Genomic DNA, 16,050 nt, shown 5'->3' on the forward strand with positions numbered 1-16,050 from the left:
CTTCCGAATGTCGTCTTCGGGATGTATCTCCGGGTACCTGTATAAACACTTAGTAAAAGTGTTAGTAAGAGAATAAATAACTATCGAATGAATTAAAGAAATAATGAATGAACTTAAAATAAAAAAAGCCCGTCTTTTGTACATGGGAGGCCTTGGAAATCGACGGAAATTTCTTCATCGGCCAAAAGTGTAGTATTTGTAATAAATTGCAAGATGAAAGAAAAATGTATTATTTAAAATAATTTGAAAAGTCAATAAGTAAAGGATGTGACATAAAGTCTTAAAAAGGGTATTTGACAAAAGTGAGGGTGAAACTTTGATTTGACCTTAGGATGTAGTGTAAAAGTGTATATGTAAATGATGTATATAAAGGAAATATATGAATATAAAAATGAAAATATATGTAAATGTAAATATGATGTAGAGAAAATGTAAAGAGCAAAAATGTGTAAAGAAAAATAAAATAGGCATGTAGTGTGGTGGTACAAAAAATGTAAAAGAAAATGCTTGAAAATGTATATATGTATAAAAAATAAAATAAAAATTGTAGAGAAAACATAACAAAAATATAAAGATAATGTATGAAAAATATAAGGATAATGTAGAGACAATAAAGTGCATTGTCTTTAATGAAAAGTTTCTCCCTTTTTCACTTAGCAGTTAGGTAAAGTATGTACATGTATATGTATATAATGTATGGTATAAAATATATAAAAGAATATAGAGATGTAAAATATGTAAAGGAAAAAATGTGGGTTAAAGTGGAAAAAGATGTATGAAAAATGTAGAGAAAATATATGAAGAAAATGTAGAGACGATGTATGAATAAATATAAATAAAATGCATGAATGAATGTAAAGGAAATACATGAATAAGTGTAGAGACAAATGCATGACTAAATATAAAGAGAAATGCATGACTAAATATAAAGACAAATGCAAGAATAAATGTAAAGATAAATGTATGAATAAATGTAAAGACAAAATACATGAATAAATGTTAACACAGATGCATGAATAAATATAAAGACAATGTATGTTATGTATATAAAAAATATAAAGACAATGTATGAAAAAGAAGAGAGAAACAAAAATATAAAGAGAGAAAGAAGATGCTAGCCTTGCTAGTCTTCTTATGAAGAGTGTAGAGAGAAGAAAAAAAAATATGTGAGGTAGTGTGAAGTGGTGAGAAAAATGGGAGGAGAAGTCCCCCTTTATATAGGCAAAGGTAAACCACTTTTTATCCAAACCCATGTGCCAAAACCATGGGCTTCACAAAACCATGGCTTCCCAAAACCATGGGCTTCACAAAACCATGTGCTAAATCTTATCTGTGTTTAAAATTAGTTCCTCCGACTTCCATGTAATAATAGACTGTAACTAAAATAATAAAGTATAAAAATATATTTAAGGTAATTTCGTGAATAAAGTAAAAAATGTGATTTGAATTAAGGAGACCTGCTAATTAATTGAAGTAAAACTGTATTAGCATGTTTTTTATTTACAAACGACTGTAACAAAATAATTATTTAAAATGAAAATAAATTGATAAAAATTCCTATTATTTAAAACTAAGGACAATCATCAATAAATTATATTAAAGTTAAAAAAATGTATAAAAATAGTATTTTGTGCTATTTAATGACTAGGAAACCTAAAGAAGTTAATTTTTAAATATAGAGGGCCAAAATTGGGTGTCAACATTAGTTATTTAAAGTAAAGGAAAGGTGGTGGACCGCACTGTCCACTAAATAGCCTACACCTATTATTTTACTTTGGGATACATTCATTTATTAAGGCCCGACATTGAGCTACTATTTCTCTTTATGTATTTCACTTTGGACGAGCAGAATCTAGGAAGTTAACCATTTCTCCATTTGCAATCATCTCTTGTAACATTTCACTTTGGAAAAAACTTAGTTTGACGAAGCAAAAATGTGCAGCAACGTCGAGTAGATGTGCAGCAACATGATTTAATTTTGTACGGACTTTGCTCACCACTTCAATCTCGTTTATGTTTTATCGTGTTGTTGACTCCGGGCTTTCTTCGTAATGAAGTAAGGTGTAAGAAGATTAAATCTTGGCATATAAGGAAAGAAATCCTCTCTCCTAGATGTATTTGATTTATCCAAGTCGTATCTACATTGCTAGATGAAAGAAATACGAAAATTATATGGGAGATCGGATAAGTTGGTGTTGTAGTTCGGTGGACTATTTTGGGAGGTCGTCCTTATGAAATTATATGACTGGAAATTAATTGAATAACCTGGAGGTGTTGTTGTTATTGATAATATTGTTGAGAAATTTCGGAATGAAGATGGGGCTTAAAACTATTGGTTAATTGACAAGCCGAGCTTGCCGCTCGTCGCATTATTGTTTGAATTATTGAAATTATTTTATATTGTTGAGGGGCTAGATCGATGGGATTAATTGTTGATGTTGTTGATATGGTTATTAGTATTGTTGTTGATGATTTGGCCGAGTTGAATTCTCGGGGTTTGTTGTATTCCTAAAGGAAATGCTGTCCAAATTTCTATAAATGACGTGCTAGCTTAGGGTTGGATTCATAAGTACCTATAGCTAATGTTCGGTATCTACTGACGTTGTTGTAGATCTTGGGAAGCCCGAGACTTAAGTTTGGATTAGCTTAAGAAGCGGACAAGGTATATAAAGCTAACCCTTCCTTCTTTTTGGCATGATCTTTATGAAACAAACAGACGACGTATATGTATGATTTCAAAGAAGCTCCTATTCTTAGAGCCACTAGGATGGCTAATGTCCTTGACTCCCGGAAGCTATTTCATTATGTCTTGATATGTGTATATGATTCCAAAAGTTCTATTTTGATATAATCCATAGTGATATTCGAAAGGTACTTAATATGACTATTGCCTTGATTTTCAATGATAGCTCGTTTTGATTATTCTATCGAGTCTCAGATGTGTTTTAACTTGCATATGGTTTCTCACTACTCTGCTCGTGCATGCCTCAATATATCTTTCACTGAGTCCCGGGCCAGGACACGTTTTCGTGCACAGTTTCACTACATTATTCACCGAGTCCCTCACTAGAGGGCCGGGACACGTTATATATATATATATATATATATATATATATATATATATATATATATATATATATATATATATATATATATGATATGGTGATGTGATTATGGCGCCAAGGATGACTTTATTCACCGAGTCCCTCACTAGAGGGCCGGGACACATTATATATATATATATGATGATATGATTATGTCACCGAGCCCCATAATGGGCCGGGTATGATATATGATATTGATATGCATAATTTATGTTTCAAAAGGCAAGTGTTTTGGTATTCTGGATGTTATCATTGTCTCCTGTACTCCCTATTTCAGTTATGATCCTCTTTACTGTATTTCATGCTTTACATACTCAGTACATATCTCGTACTGACTCCCTTTCTTCGGGGGGGGGGGGGGGGGGCTGCGTTTCATGCCCGCAGGTACAAATAGTCGGTTTGGTGATCCTTCAGCATAGGACTTCCACTCAGCTGTCTTGGAGAGCTCTGTTATTCCGGAGCCTAGACTTTGGGTACAGATCTAATGATGTATATGTTTATCCAGGGGTACAACGGGGCCCTGTCCCGTCATATTTCACTGTTAATACTCTTAGAGGTCTGTAGACATATGTGTGGGTTGTGTGTAAGTTTTGTTCAGCTGTGTCTACACGATGTGCTATGGATATGTTCGTCTGTATTGGAAGCCTTGCCGGCTTGCGTATCATATTATGTCTTGATCAGTTGTGACTCCTCAGGAGAAAGGTTATCTGGATATATATATATATATGATGACGTTATGAACCTTTAGAGTTCTTTTGAAAGTTTCCATATTGTTCTTCGATTCTGTATGACTATATTAGACAGGTATACGGGTGTCCAGGTCGGGCACTAGTCATGGCCCACGGGGTTAGGTCGTGATACGGTGTAGACCGTGTGTTTGCCATCACTACTAGGAGTGGTAAAATACTCCAAGGGGCTGATAAGAAGGTTGTTGATCTTGAGCCGATAGATGAAGAGGAAGAGGTGCAGTCTAAAGCACCAATTATTGTTGATGAGAATCCTATTGACAAGAAGGTTGCTGATATTCCAGAGATTATGAAGGAGGCTGATAACACGAGCAAGCAGACTGTAAAAGGAGCTCTCCGCCCTTTGACTCAGCTTTTCAAGTCTAAACCTCCCTTTCCTCAGAGGTTGGTAAAGAAGAAGGAAGATGATAAGTTCGAGAAGTTTTATGATCAGTTGAAAGAATTATCTCTAAATTTTCCCTTCTTGGAAGCTGTCAAGGAGATGCCCGGTTTTGCTAATTATTTGAAGGACCTGCTGCCCAAGAAGAAAATGGTTCAACATGAAACCGTGGGTTTGACTCACACTGTGAGTTCCATCATCTCAACTACTACTGTTCCGAAAAAGAGAGATCCCGGGGCGTTCACCATTCCTTGTTCTGTTGGGCACCATGATTTTGCTCGAGCTTTGTGTGATAATGGGGCGAGTATTAATCTGATGCTACTTGCTATATACAAACAATCAGGTTTGGGGATGCCAAGGCCGACTACTATGAGGTTACAAATGGCTGATAGGTCTATCAAAAGACCTGTTGGGGTGGTTGATGATGTACTGGTGCAGGTTGGTGACTTTATGTTGCCCCCCTGATTTTGTGATTCTTGACTGTGCTGTTGATTGGGACATTCCTATTATTCTAGGGAGACCCTTCCTTGCTAGAGGGAGAGCTCTGATGGATTCGGAGAAAAATGAAATCAAGTTCTGGGTCAACGATGCAGAAGTTACTTTTCAGGCTAGGAAGGGAATGAAGTTACCAAGTGCTTACGAGAGCATTTCGGTAATTGATTCGTTTGATGTTGTTGATGAAGCAGTGGAGTTCAAGATGGAAGAAGAAAGTTTGGGTGAAGCTCTAGCCAGTATTCTTGTGAAATTTGATGCTGAAGACATGGAAGGTTATGTGGAGACAGTTAATTCACTTGTTGGCTTGGGTTCATATTCTTACCACCCGAAGAAGCTAAATCTTGATCTGAAAAATAGAACAACTCCTCTAGCAAAGCCTTCGATCATTGAGCTACCTAAGTTGGAGCTTAAGCAGCTCGCATCACATCTGAAGTATGAGTTCCTTGGTCCGAACAATACATTGTCAGTGATTGTTGCAGCCCTACTGACTGAGGAGCAAATTCTACAGCTTTTGGAGGTATTGCGTGAATATAAGCGTGCTATTGGTTGGACCATAGCAGATATTCGGGGTATTCCATCTGGGATCTGTGAGCATAAATTCCACTTGGAGAAGGATATCAAGCCGAGTGTAGAGCATCACAGGAGACTGGACGAGAATATGCAAGAGGTTTTCAAGAAAGAGATCATCAAATGGTTAGATGCGAGAGTGATTTACCCGATTGTTGATAGTAAATGGGTGAGCCCAGTCCAATGTGTTCCTAAGAAGGGCGGCATCACAGTTGTAACGAATGCAAAGAATGAGCTGATCCTAACAAAAACTATCACCGGATGGAGAGTTTGCATGGACTATCGCAAGCTCAACACTGCCACATGCAAGGACCATTTCCCTATGCCTTTTATTGATCAAATGCTTGATCGGCTAGCGGAGCGTTCCTACTATTGCTTCCTTGATGGTTATACGGGCTACAATCAGATCAACATTGCTTTAGAAGATCAAGAGAAGACTACTTTTACTTGTCCTTATGGGACGTTTGCATTCAGCCGGATGCCCTTTGGTTTGTGTAATGCACCAGCCATTTTTCAGAGGTGCATGATGTCAATCTTCTCTGACATGGTAGAGGATTTCTTGGAAGTGTTCATGGATGACTTCTCTGTTATGGGTGATTCGTTTGAAGATTGTCATGGCCATCTGGGTCAAGTGCTGAAAAGATGTAAGAAGACAAATCTCATGCTAAATTGGGAGAAGTGTAACTTTATGATGAAGGAAAGGATCGTCCTCGGTCACAAAATATCTGAAAAGGGAATTGAGGTCGATCAAGCGAAGATAGATGTGATTGCAAAACTTCCTCCACCTATCTCAGTCAAAGGTGTCCGAAGTTTCTTGGGACATGCAGGGTTCTACAGGCGCTTCATCAAGGATACTCCAAGATTGCTAACCCGATGTGCAAGTTTCTTGAAAAAGAGGCTAAGTTTGTGTTTGATGATAAGTGTCGGAAGGCGTTTGATGAGTTAAAGGAGCGCCTCACTACTGCTCCCATTATTGTTGCTCCTGATTGGTCTTTGCCCTTTGAACTGATGTATGATGCTAGTGGGTTCGCGATAGGTGCTGTTCTTGGCCAGAGGCATAATAAAATTATGCACCCGATCTATTATGCAAGCAGAACACTGAATGTCGCCCAGATGAACTACATGGTGACGGAGCAAGAGCTTCTTGCCATAGTTTTTGCTTTTGAGAAGTTTCGGGCCTATTTGTTGGGATCCAAAGTCATAGTATACAATGATCATGCAGCATTAAGATACCTTATGGCGAAGAAGGAAGCAAAGCCACGATTGATCTGATGGGTGCTATTGGTGCAAGAGTTTGATTTTGAGGTGAAGGAGATGCAAGGGCACTGAGAATCAGGTTACAGATCATCTTTCTCGGCTTGAAGAAGCTGGGAGACCTTCTGATGAGCTAGAGATAGATGATGCGTTTCCAGATGAGAGGGTGTTGGCTGTGTCAATGGAAGTGGCGCCGTGGTATGCTGACATTGCTAATTATTAGTGACAGGCATAGTTCCAGAAGATATCAAAGCCTACCAAAAGAAGAAGTTCTTGCGGGATTATTGGCAATACTATTGGGATGAGCCGTATTTATTCCGAACATGCTCTGACAACATCATTCGGCGTTGTGTTCCTGAAAGTGAAGTGATGGTGATTTTAAAGGCGTGCCATAACTGTCCTGTTGGGGGTCATCATAGTGGTAACTGGACTGCTGCTAAGGTTCTTGAATGCGGTTATTTCTGGCCGACTCTCTTTCATGATGCAAATCTCTTGGTGCGGTCTTGTGATCAATGTCAGAGGCAAGGGAATATAGGCAGAAGGCAAGAGATGCCTATAAATTTTGTGATGGAGGTATTAGTGTTCGACGTCTGGGGGATTGACTTTATGGGACCCTTTGTGAGTTCTGGTGGAATGAAATATATCTTAGTGGCTGTGGACTATGTGTCGAAATGGGTAGAAGCGGTGGCTTTACCTAAGAATGAGGCCAAGAGTGTCATGGGGTTCCTCAAGAAGAACATATTTACTCATTTTGGTTCCCCGAGGGCTATTATCAGTGATGGTCATTCCCACTTTTGCAATAGAGCTTTCGCGGGATTTATGAAGAAATATGGTGTAAAACACACGGTGGAAACACCTTATCATCCTCAGACAAGTGACCAAGTTGAAGTATCCAATCGTGAGATCAAGAGTATTCTAGCTAAAACGGTGAATGCAAATAGGACTGATGGAGCCCGCAAAGTCGATGATGCTCTATGGGCATACTGCACTGCCTTCAAGACTCCGATTGGGACTTCACCCTTCAAGCTCGTGTTTGGAAAAGCTTGTCACTTGCCGGTTGAACTTGAACACAAGGCTATGTGGGCTTTGAAGAAGTTGAATATGGATTGGGAAGAGGAGACTAAGATCAGGTTGTTTCAACTCAATAAGATGGATGAGTTTCTGTACCAGGCATATGAGAGTGCAATACTATATAAAGAGAGGATGAAGCAATATCATGACAAGAAAATCCTGAAGCGAGAATTCTACAAGTGTGATCCTGTTTATCTGTTTAACTCTTGGTTGAAGTTGCTACCGGGAAAACTAAAGTCAGGGTGGTCTAGTCCGTTTGAGGTGGTAGGTGTTTCACCTCATGGGGCGATTGAGCTGAAGTCCGAAGATGGAACTCGGACATTTAAGGTGAATGGGTAGAGGGTGAAGCACTATCACGGGATGGTTTCGGGAGATAGAATTGTTGACCGATATCGGTTGAAGCACCTCGGAACGAACGCTGACCCGGTGTTCACTGATAAGGAGTGAATGGGTACCACCGTCATGCCGCGACATTAACTCAAGCGCTTCTTGGGAGGAAACCCAAGTATAATGGTTATTTTCTATTTCTTTTTTTTTTGCAGATGGGTTAACGTTTGTTTTGGTGCAGGAACACATTGCAGAAAATATTAATGAATAGCAGGTAAGTTAAGAAAGTAGAGAGACTATTTTGCAACATTGAAAAATATTCCTGGAGTTTACGGACCGTATTTCACAATATGGGTCGTAAACCAGGGCGTATTTAACAATGGCACAAAATAGTAGCACTGTCTTGTAACATGAAAAATTACGACCATGGAATACGGGGTCGTATTTCAAAATATGGCCCGTAAATCTGGTCATAATCCTTCATGGCATAATACAGTGCACTGCCCAAAGAAATAGCTCTAAATACGGGCCGTAAATCACTTTACGAACCGTGTTTCGTTAAAAAAAAAGTGAAAAGAGGGGTTTAGTCATTTAAATCGTGGGCAGAGAGAGGAACTGTTTGTTGTTTATTTCCCACCACTTCACAAACCCACCACTTCAAAAACATAATTGAACCTCCTTCCATCAACACCCCCATGACTTCCCACTAAAAACCCATCATATTCCACATCCAAAACTCCTTAAGTACATAATTCCACTCTTTGAAATCCATCCTCTCTCACAAAAATTCGAAATCTCTCTGCCCTAGGTTTAAATTGGTTGTTCTCTCAAAGTCCTTCAAGTTGTCATCTGTTGGTTCATCATTAAAGGTATGATTGACACTCTCCACTCCTGTTTTACTCCATTGAGTATGAACTTGTTGGTAAGTGTTGATTAGACTAGGGTTTTATGCAATTAAGTGTTTGCTTATCTTGGTTAATGATCTTGTGTGGGGATAACAATGTTTAAATCTTTACATTCCCTTGGGAAGTTTGTTAATAAGACCCAAATAGGTTGGAGGGAATTCCACAACTTGGAATTCAAAATTTGAGGTTTTGTCTGCCTACCAATAGTATGACTCATGAGAGATTAATGAGAATTTGGTAGAAAATTGGGTGAAGTCTGAGTAACCTAATCCCCAAAACAATGTGAAACTAGGATGTGTAGTGCAATTCAGCAACCAAAACATGTTCTATGTCTGTGACTGAAAGATGCGAAAAACGATCCCACTTTACGGACCGTATTTCAATTTATGGTCCATCATTAATCATTTAACTGATGGACAGAAAGGTCACCAAGAAAGGAGGAGTCCACGATCTCAGTTTACGGACCGTATTTCAGTTTACGGTCCGTCTTTTAAGTTTACGATCACAGACTGGACACAGTTTGTGTGTACAATGATGTGGCGTGGTTTTACGCCACAATCGATGATTTTTGACTCTAAGTTTTACTTGTTTTTAAGCAAGCCTATGTGATTTTACGTGGTTTTTAGTGTTTTTCAGGTAAAGGAACAGATTCGGCACAATCACAGTTGAAGTGCAGAACCAGGTCGTAAATTGAAGTTTACGGTCCGTATTCTACAATACGGGCCGTATTCCATGGTCGTGTTTAAGGATAACAGAACCAGAAAGTCAAGCTGAGAAGATGGTGGTTTACGAGCTAGGTTTACGGACCGTATTTCAGTTTACGGTCCGTATTCCATCACGTATTTAACCAGTTGAGAATCTAGCAGAAAGTCGAAGTATTGGATGTTGAATTACGACCATGCAGTTTACGGACCGTAAACTAGTTTACGGTCCGTATTTCAAAAGGGGAAGTTGCACACAACTGAGCAACCAACTTGGGCGTAAACCAATTTTACGGTCCGTAAAGTGATTTACGGACCGTATTTCGTCATGACGGGACTAAAGTGCAAATCTTAAACTTCTGTAATTCCAAAACCTATAAATAGCCTTTGTAGGGTTTTTAATAGACATCAGTTATTATATTTGTTTTGTCTCTTGACTTAGAACATCAAATACTCTCTAGTTTTTGAAGATTCAAACATCAATTCAAATATTATCAATTCATCTTTTCTTTCAAAGTAAGCAATTATGAATTCTTCAATTTTCTATTTCTTGTTCTTGGTCATGAATAGCTAAATTCCCTTACTAGGGTTGTGAACCCAATGATGGGTGTTTTCTTATTGGGTTTGTGATTGATATACAAATAATGGAGTATTAGGGTTTAATTATTCTTCATTCTCCATTCATAATTAATGGTTGCAAACATTGATTAAAGCCATAAACCCTAAATTTATTTGAAAAAATAATTAGGGTTGGTAAGAATAATTAACAAGAATTCAAAGCTGTAAACTTTGTTTAATAAATTCACTTAGGAATAGGAGAAATTTACTTGGCATGATTAATCGTTCTTCATAATCACTTTCTTATATTTGGGAAAATCATAGAAAGATATAATCTTTATTTATTGGGAAATAGTAGAGATTCACATAGAGATTAAGTGCATTCATATAATGATCCATTACAAGTATATCAAGATCAATACCCATGATCATACACTCTATCTGACGGGGACACAACCTTAGTTTCTTTTACCATAAATATTCACCAAAGCAATAATTTAGCAACTAGTCATAGAAAAACCAACTTTTACACAAATTATCGAATTAAGACATTAGACTTAGAACTTAGCATCTACGACTTTAGTACCCTTTTCACACCATATTCCCTGTGGGATTCGACCCCAACCTTGTTGGGTTACTATATTTGACAACGTCCGCGTTATACCATTTATAGGTGTAATTTGAGCGTATCAAATTTTGGCGCCGTTGCCGAGGAATACGGTTTTGAAATTACTAACTAGTGTTTGCTTTAATTAAAGTCTTTTGCTTATTCCATCACACCTTGTTTGCTACTTTATGTAAACCAGGTGGATATGAATCAAAATCAGCAAAATCAGCGTGCGGGTAATCAGGTGAATCAGTTGAACAACCAAACGGATGAATCTGATGATGAGAATATTTTTGCTGAACTGGTTCAAGAGGAGGACTATGCATCTGCCATTGTTCAACCTCGAGTTGGAGTAGCTACTGTGAAAATTGACTCATCTCTTTACCAGCTGCTGAAACTTGAGGGGTACTTTCGGAATTCTACCGAGAATGACCCTCAACGTCATTTGCAGAATTTTGTGGATGTGTGTGCTAATCACGTCCAGAACAATGTTCCTCAAGATGCGATTCGGTTGAGACTATTGAAGTATTCCTTAGCTGGAGAGGCAAGAACATGGTTCGAGAAGCTGCCCCGAAATTCAATTACTTCATGGGCAGAGATGGTCACTGTTTTTCTTAAAAAGTGGTATCCTCCTAGTAAGAAGGCTGAGATTCGAGACAAGATATATGAATTCAAGTAGCGATCGGGGGAACAACTATATGAAGCCTGGGAGAGGTTCAAAGAATATCTGCAGAAGATCCCAAATCATGGTGTTCCGGAAAATATATTGTTGGAGAAGTTCTACCGAGGGTTAGATCCAGTGACACAGTCAGTAGCTAACAATGCAGCTGATGGGTGTTTTATGAACAAGACCTTCCGACGAGTGACCATAATACTTAACAAGCTGACAACTCATAATCAGGCTTGACACTCGAACAATGCTGATGTGGTACCGTATGGTAGTGCTATGCTCCAGAATATAGTGAAGGAGAATCAGGACACCCAGCAAACATTGGCAGAACTTGCAACAAATATTTCCTTGCTGATAAAGAAGTTTGATGAGTCTCAAATCAAGAAGGTAAATGTTTGTGAGGAAGATGCAGTTTTGCCAAAAGGGATGTACCATGCTCCAGATGGTCCGTTCCTGGATGGGCCACCTATGCAGGTTGAATATGCTAACTATGTTAATAACTCTCAAGGGGGTTATCAAAGGCAGAATTACCAGGGTGGCTATCAGAATCAGAATCAATGGAGACCTCAGCAAGGTCAAGGTGCTTACAACAACTCTGGGAACTACAACAATAACTATGGTGGTGCGAACCAAGGGAGCTACAACAACAACAACAAGTTTGGGAACAATAGTTCCAACCCTTATATACCACCGAAAGGGCAATCATCAGAGCAGGGTAGTTCGAAAGTTGAAGCAATGCTTGAGAAGATTCTGGCAAATCAATCGAAGTCTGAGAGGACTTTATCTGGGTTGACAAAAACAGTGGGTTCTCATACAGCGGCTATTCAGAAGCTTGAGTCGCAGATGAGGGATATTTCTAGATAGTAGCACCCTCCTAAAAAGGGAGGACTTCCAAGTGACACCATCCTAAATCCGAAGAATGGGGGAGGCAGTTTAAAAAATGTGTTTGCCATTACTAGTAGAAGTGGAAAAACAATACAGGGAGCTCCTGAAGAGGTGATTGATCTTGAGCCGATAGATGAAGAGAATGAGGTGTAGTCTGACGCACCTATTATTGCTGATGAGATCCCTGCTGACAAGAAGGTTGCTGATATGCCAGAGATGGGGAGAGAAGCTGATGACACTAGTAAGCAGGCTGTAAAAGGGGCTCTTCGCCCTTTGACACAGCTCTTCAAATCTAAACCTCATTTTCCTCAGAGGTTGGTAAAGAAGAATGAAGATGCTAAGTTTGAGAAGTTTTATGATCAGCTGAAGCAGTTATCTCTGAATTTTCCCTTCTTGGAAGCTGTCAAGGAGATGCCCGGTTTTGCAAAATATCTGAAGGAGTTGCTGACCAAGAAGAAAATGGTGCAGCATGACACCGTGAGTTTGACTCACACTGTGAGTTCCATCATTTCAACTACAACTGTGCAGAAAAAAGGAGATCCTGGGGCGTTCACCATTCCTTATTCTATTGGGCACCACGATTTTGCTCGCGCTTTGTGTGATAATGGGGCGAGTATAAATTTGATGCCTCTTGCTATATATGAACAATCAGGTTTGGGGATGCCAAGACCGATTACGATAAGGTTGCAGATGGCTGATAGGTCTATCAAAAGACCTGTTTGGGTGGTTGATGATATGATTGTGCGGGTTGGGGAATTTTTGTTGCCCGCTGATTTTGTGATTCTTGACTGCGCTGTTGATCGAGACATTCCTATCATTTTAGGGAGACCTTTCCTTGCTACAGGGAGGGCGCTGATTGATTCTGAGAAAAATGAAATAAAGTTTCGAGTCAACAATGAAGAAGTGACCTTCCAGGCTAGCAAAGGGATGAAGTTACCAAGTTCTTACGAGAGTATCTCGGTAATTGATTCAGTCGATGTTGTTGATGAAGCAGTGGAGTTCAAAATGGAAGAAGAGAGTTTGGGTGAGGCTTTGGCTGGTATTTTGATGAATTTCGATGCTGAAGACATGGAAGGTTATGAGGAGATAGTAAATTCACTTGTTGGGTTGGGCTCATACACATACCACCCAAAGAAGCTGAGTCTCGATCTCGAGAATAGAACAATTCCTCCAGCAAAGCCTTCAATCATTGAGCCGCCTATGTTGGAACTTAAGCAACTCCCATCTCACCTGAAATATGAGTTCCTTGGTCCCGACAATACACTACCGGTGATTGTTTCAGCCTTATTGACTGAGGAGCAGAGTATGCAGCTTTTGAAGGTGTTGAGGGAGTATAGGCGTGCTATTGGTTGGACCATAGCAGATATTCGAGGTATCCCATCTAGAATCTGTGAGCACAAAATTCAGTTGGAGGAGGGCAGCAAACCCAATGTAGAGAATCAGAGGAGACTAAACGAGAATATGCAAGAGGTAGTCAAGAAAGAGATCATCAAATGGCTAGATGCAGGTGTGGTTTTCCCGATTGCTGATAGTAAATGGGTGAGCCCGGTCCAATGTGTTCCTAAGAAGGGCGGTATCACTGTTGTGCCGAATGCCAAGAATGAGTTGATCCCGACCAGAACTATCACCGGATGGAGAGTTTGCATGGATTACTGCAAGCTCAATACAGCCACTTGCAAGGACCACTTTCCTATGCCCTTCATTGATCAGATTCTTGACAGGTTAGCAGGGCGTTCTTACTATTGTTTCCTCGATGGGTATTCGGGCTACAACCAGATAAACATTGCTCTGGAAGATCAGGAGAAGACCACTTTCACTTGTCCTTATGGGACATTTGCATTTAGCCGGATGCCTTTTGGGTTGTGTAATGCACCAGCCACCTTTCAGAGGTGCATGATGTCAATTTTCTCCGACATGGTGGAGGTTTTCTTGGAGGTGTTCATGGATGATTTTTTCGTGGTGGGTGACTCATTTGAAGATTATCTTGGCCATCTGGGTCAAGTGCTGAAAAAGTGTGAGGAGACCAATCTGGTGCTGAATTGGGAGAAATGCCATTTTATGGTGAAGGAAGGAATCGTCCTCGGTCAGAAAATCTCTGAAAAGGGGATCGAGGTCGATCAAGCAAAAATTGATGTGATTTCAAAGCTTCCTCCACCTATCTCAGTCAAAGGTGTCCGAAGTTTCTTGGGACATGCTGGGTTCTACAGGCGCTTCATCAAAGATTTCTCTAAAGTTGCAAATCCCTTGCGCAAGATTCTTGAAAAAGAGGCTAAATTTGTGTTTGATGAAAAGTGCCAGAAGGCGTTTGAGGAATTAAAAGAGCGTCTCAGTACTGCTTCTATTATTGTTGCTCCTGACTGGTCCCTACCATTTGAACTGATGTGTGATGCTAGTGGTTTTGCAATAGGTGCAGTGCTTGGGCAGAGGCACAATAAAATTATGCACCCGATCTATTATGCTAGCAGAACGCTAAATGCTGCACAGATGAATTACACAGTGACGGAGCAAGAGTTGCTTGCCATTGTGTTTGCCTTCGAAATATTTCGGGCCTACTTGTTGGGGTCCAAAGTTGTGGTTTATACTGATCATGCAGGCTTGAGATACCTCATGGCAAAGAAGGAAGCAAAGGCACGACTGATCAGATGGGTGCTATTGCTGCAAGAGTTTGATTTCGAGGTAAAAGACCGAAAGGGTACTGAAAACCAGGTGGCTGACCATCTCTCTCGGCTTGAAGAAGCTGGGAGACCTTCTGATGAACTTGATATCGATGATGCTTTTCCAGATGAAAGGTTGTTGGCAGTGTCGATGTAGGTAGCACCTTGGTATGCCGATATTGCCAATTATTTGGTGACAGGTATAGTTCCCGATGATATCAAAACTTATCAAAAGAAGAAATTCTTGCGGGATGCTCGGCAGTACTATTGGGACGAGCCTTATTTGTTCCGAACATGTGCTGATAACATCATTCGGCGTTGTGTTCCGGAAAGTGAAGTTATGGCAATTCTAAAGGCATGCCATGACTCTCCTGTTGGGGGTCATCATAGTGGAAACCGGACTGCAGCCAAGGTACTTGAGTGCGGATATTACTGGCCGACTATTTTTCATGATGCTAATCTTTTGGTGTGGTCATGTGATCAATGTCAAAGGAAAGGGAATATCGGCAGAAGGCAAGAGATGCCTATGAATTTTGTTATGGAGGTGGAAGTGTTTGATGTTTTGGGGATTGACTTTATGGGACCTTTTGTTAGTTCTGGTGGAATGAAATACATCTTGGTAGCTGTGGATTATGTGTCAAAATGGGTAGAAGCGGTGGCTTTACCCAATAATGAGGACAAGAGTGTTATGGGGTTCCTTAAGAAGAACATATTTACTCGTTTTGGTACTCCGAGGGCGATAATCAGCGATGGTGGATCCCACTTTTGCAATAAAGCGTTCGCGGGACTGATGGAGAAATATGGTGTAAAGCATAGGGTGGCAACGCCTTATCACCCTCAGACAAGTGGACAGGTTGAAGTGTCCAATAGGGAGATCAAAAGTATTCTAGCAAAGACAGTGAATGCCAATAGAACTGATTGGGCCCGCAAGCTCGATGATGCTCTATGGGCATACCGGACTGCTTTCAAGACTCCAATTGGGACTTCTCCCTTCAAGCTTGTATTCGGGAAAACTTGTCACTTGCCGGTTGAACTTGAACACAAAGCTATGTGGGCGCTGAAGAAGCTGAACATGGACTTGGAGGAAGCAACCAAGCTGCGGTTGTTCCAATTAAATGAGATGGATG

At 39.9% G+C, this 16,050-nt stretch overlaps 1 pseudogene; it reads left to right on the top strand.

The window, feature by feature from the left end:
* LOC132620099 (uncharacterized) overlaps window positions 1-14,900 on the top strand; it is a 30,209-nt pseudogene extending 15,309 nt beyond the window's left edge.
* Window positions 14,901-16,050: the final 1,150 nt, after the last annotated feature.

Source organism: Lycium barbarum, chromosome 11, assembly GCF_019175385.1.
Source record: "Lycium barbarum isolate Lr01 chromosome 11, ASM1917538v2, whole genome shotgun sequence".
NCBI classification, from domain to species: domain Eukaryota; kingdom Viridiplantae; phylum Streptophyta; class Magnoliopsida; order Solanales; family Solanaceae; genus Lycium; species Lycium barbarum.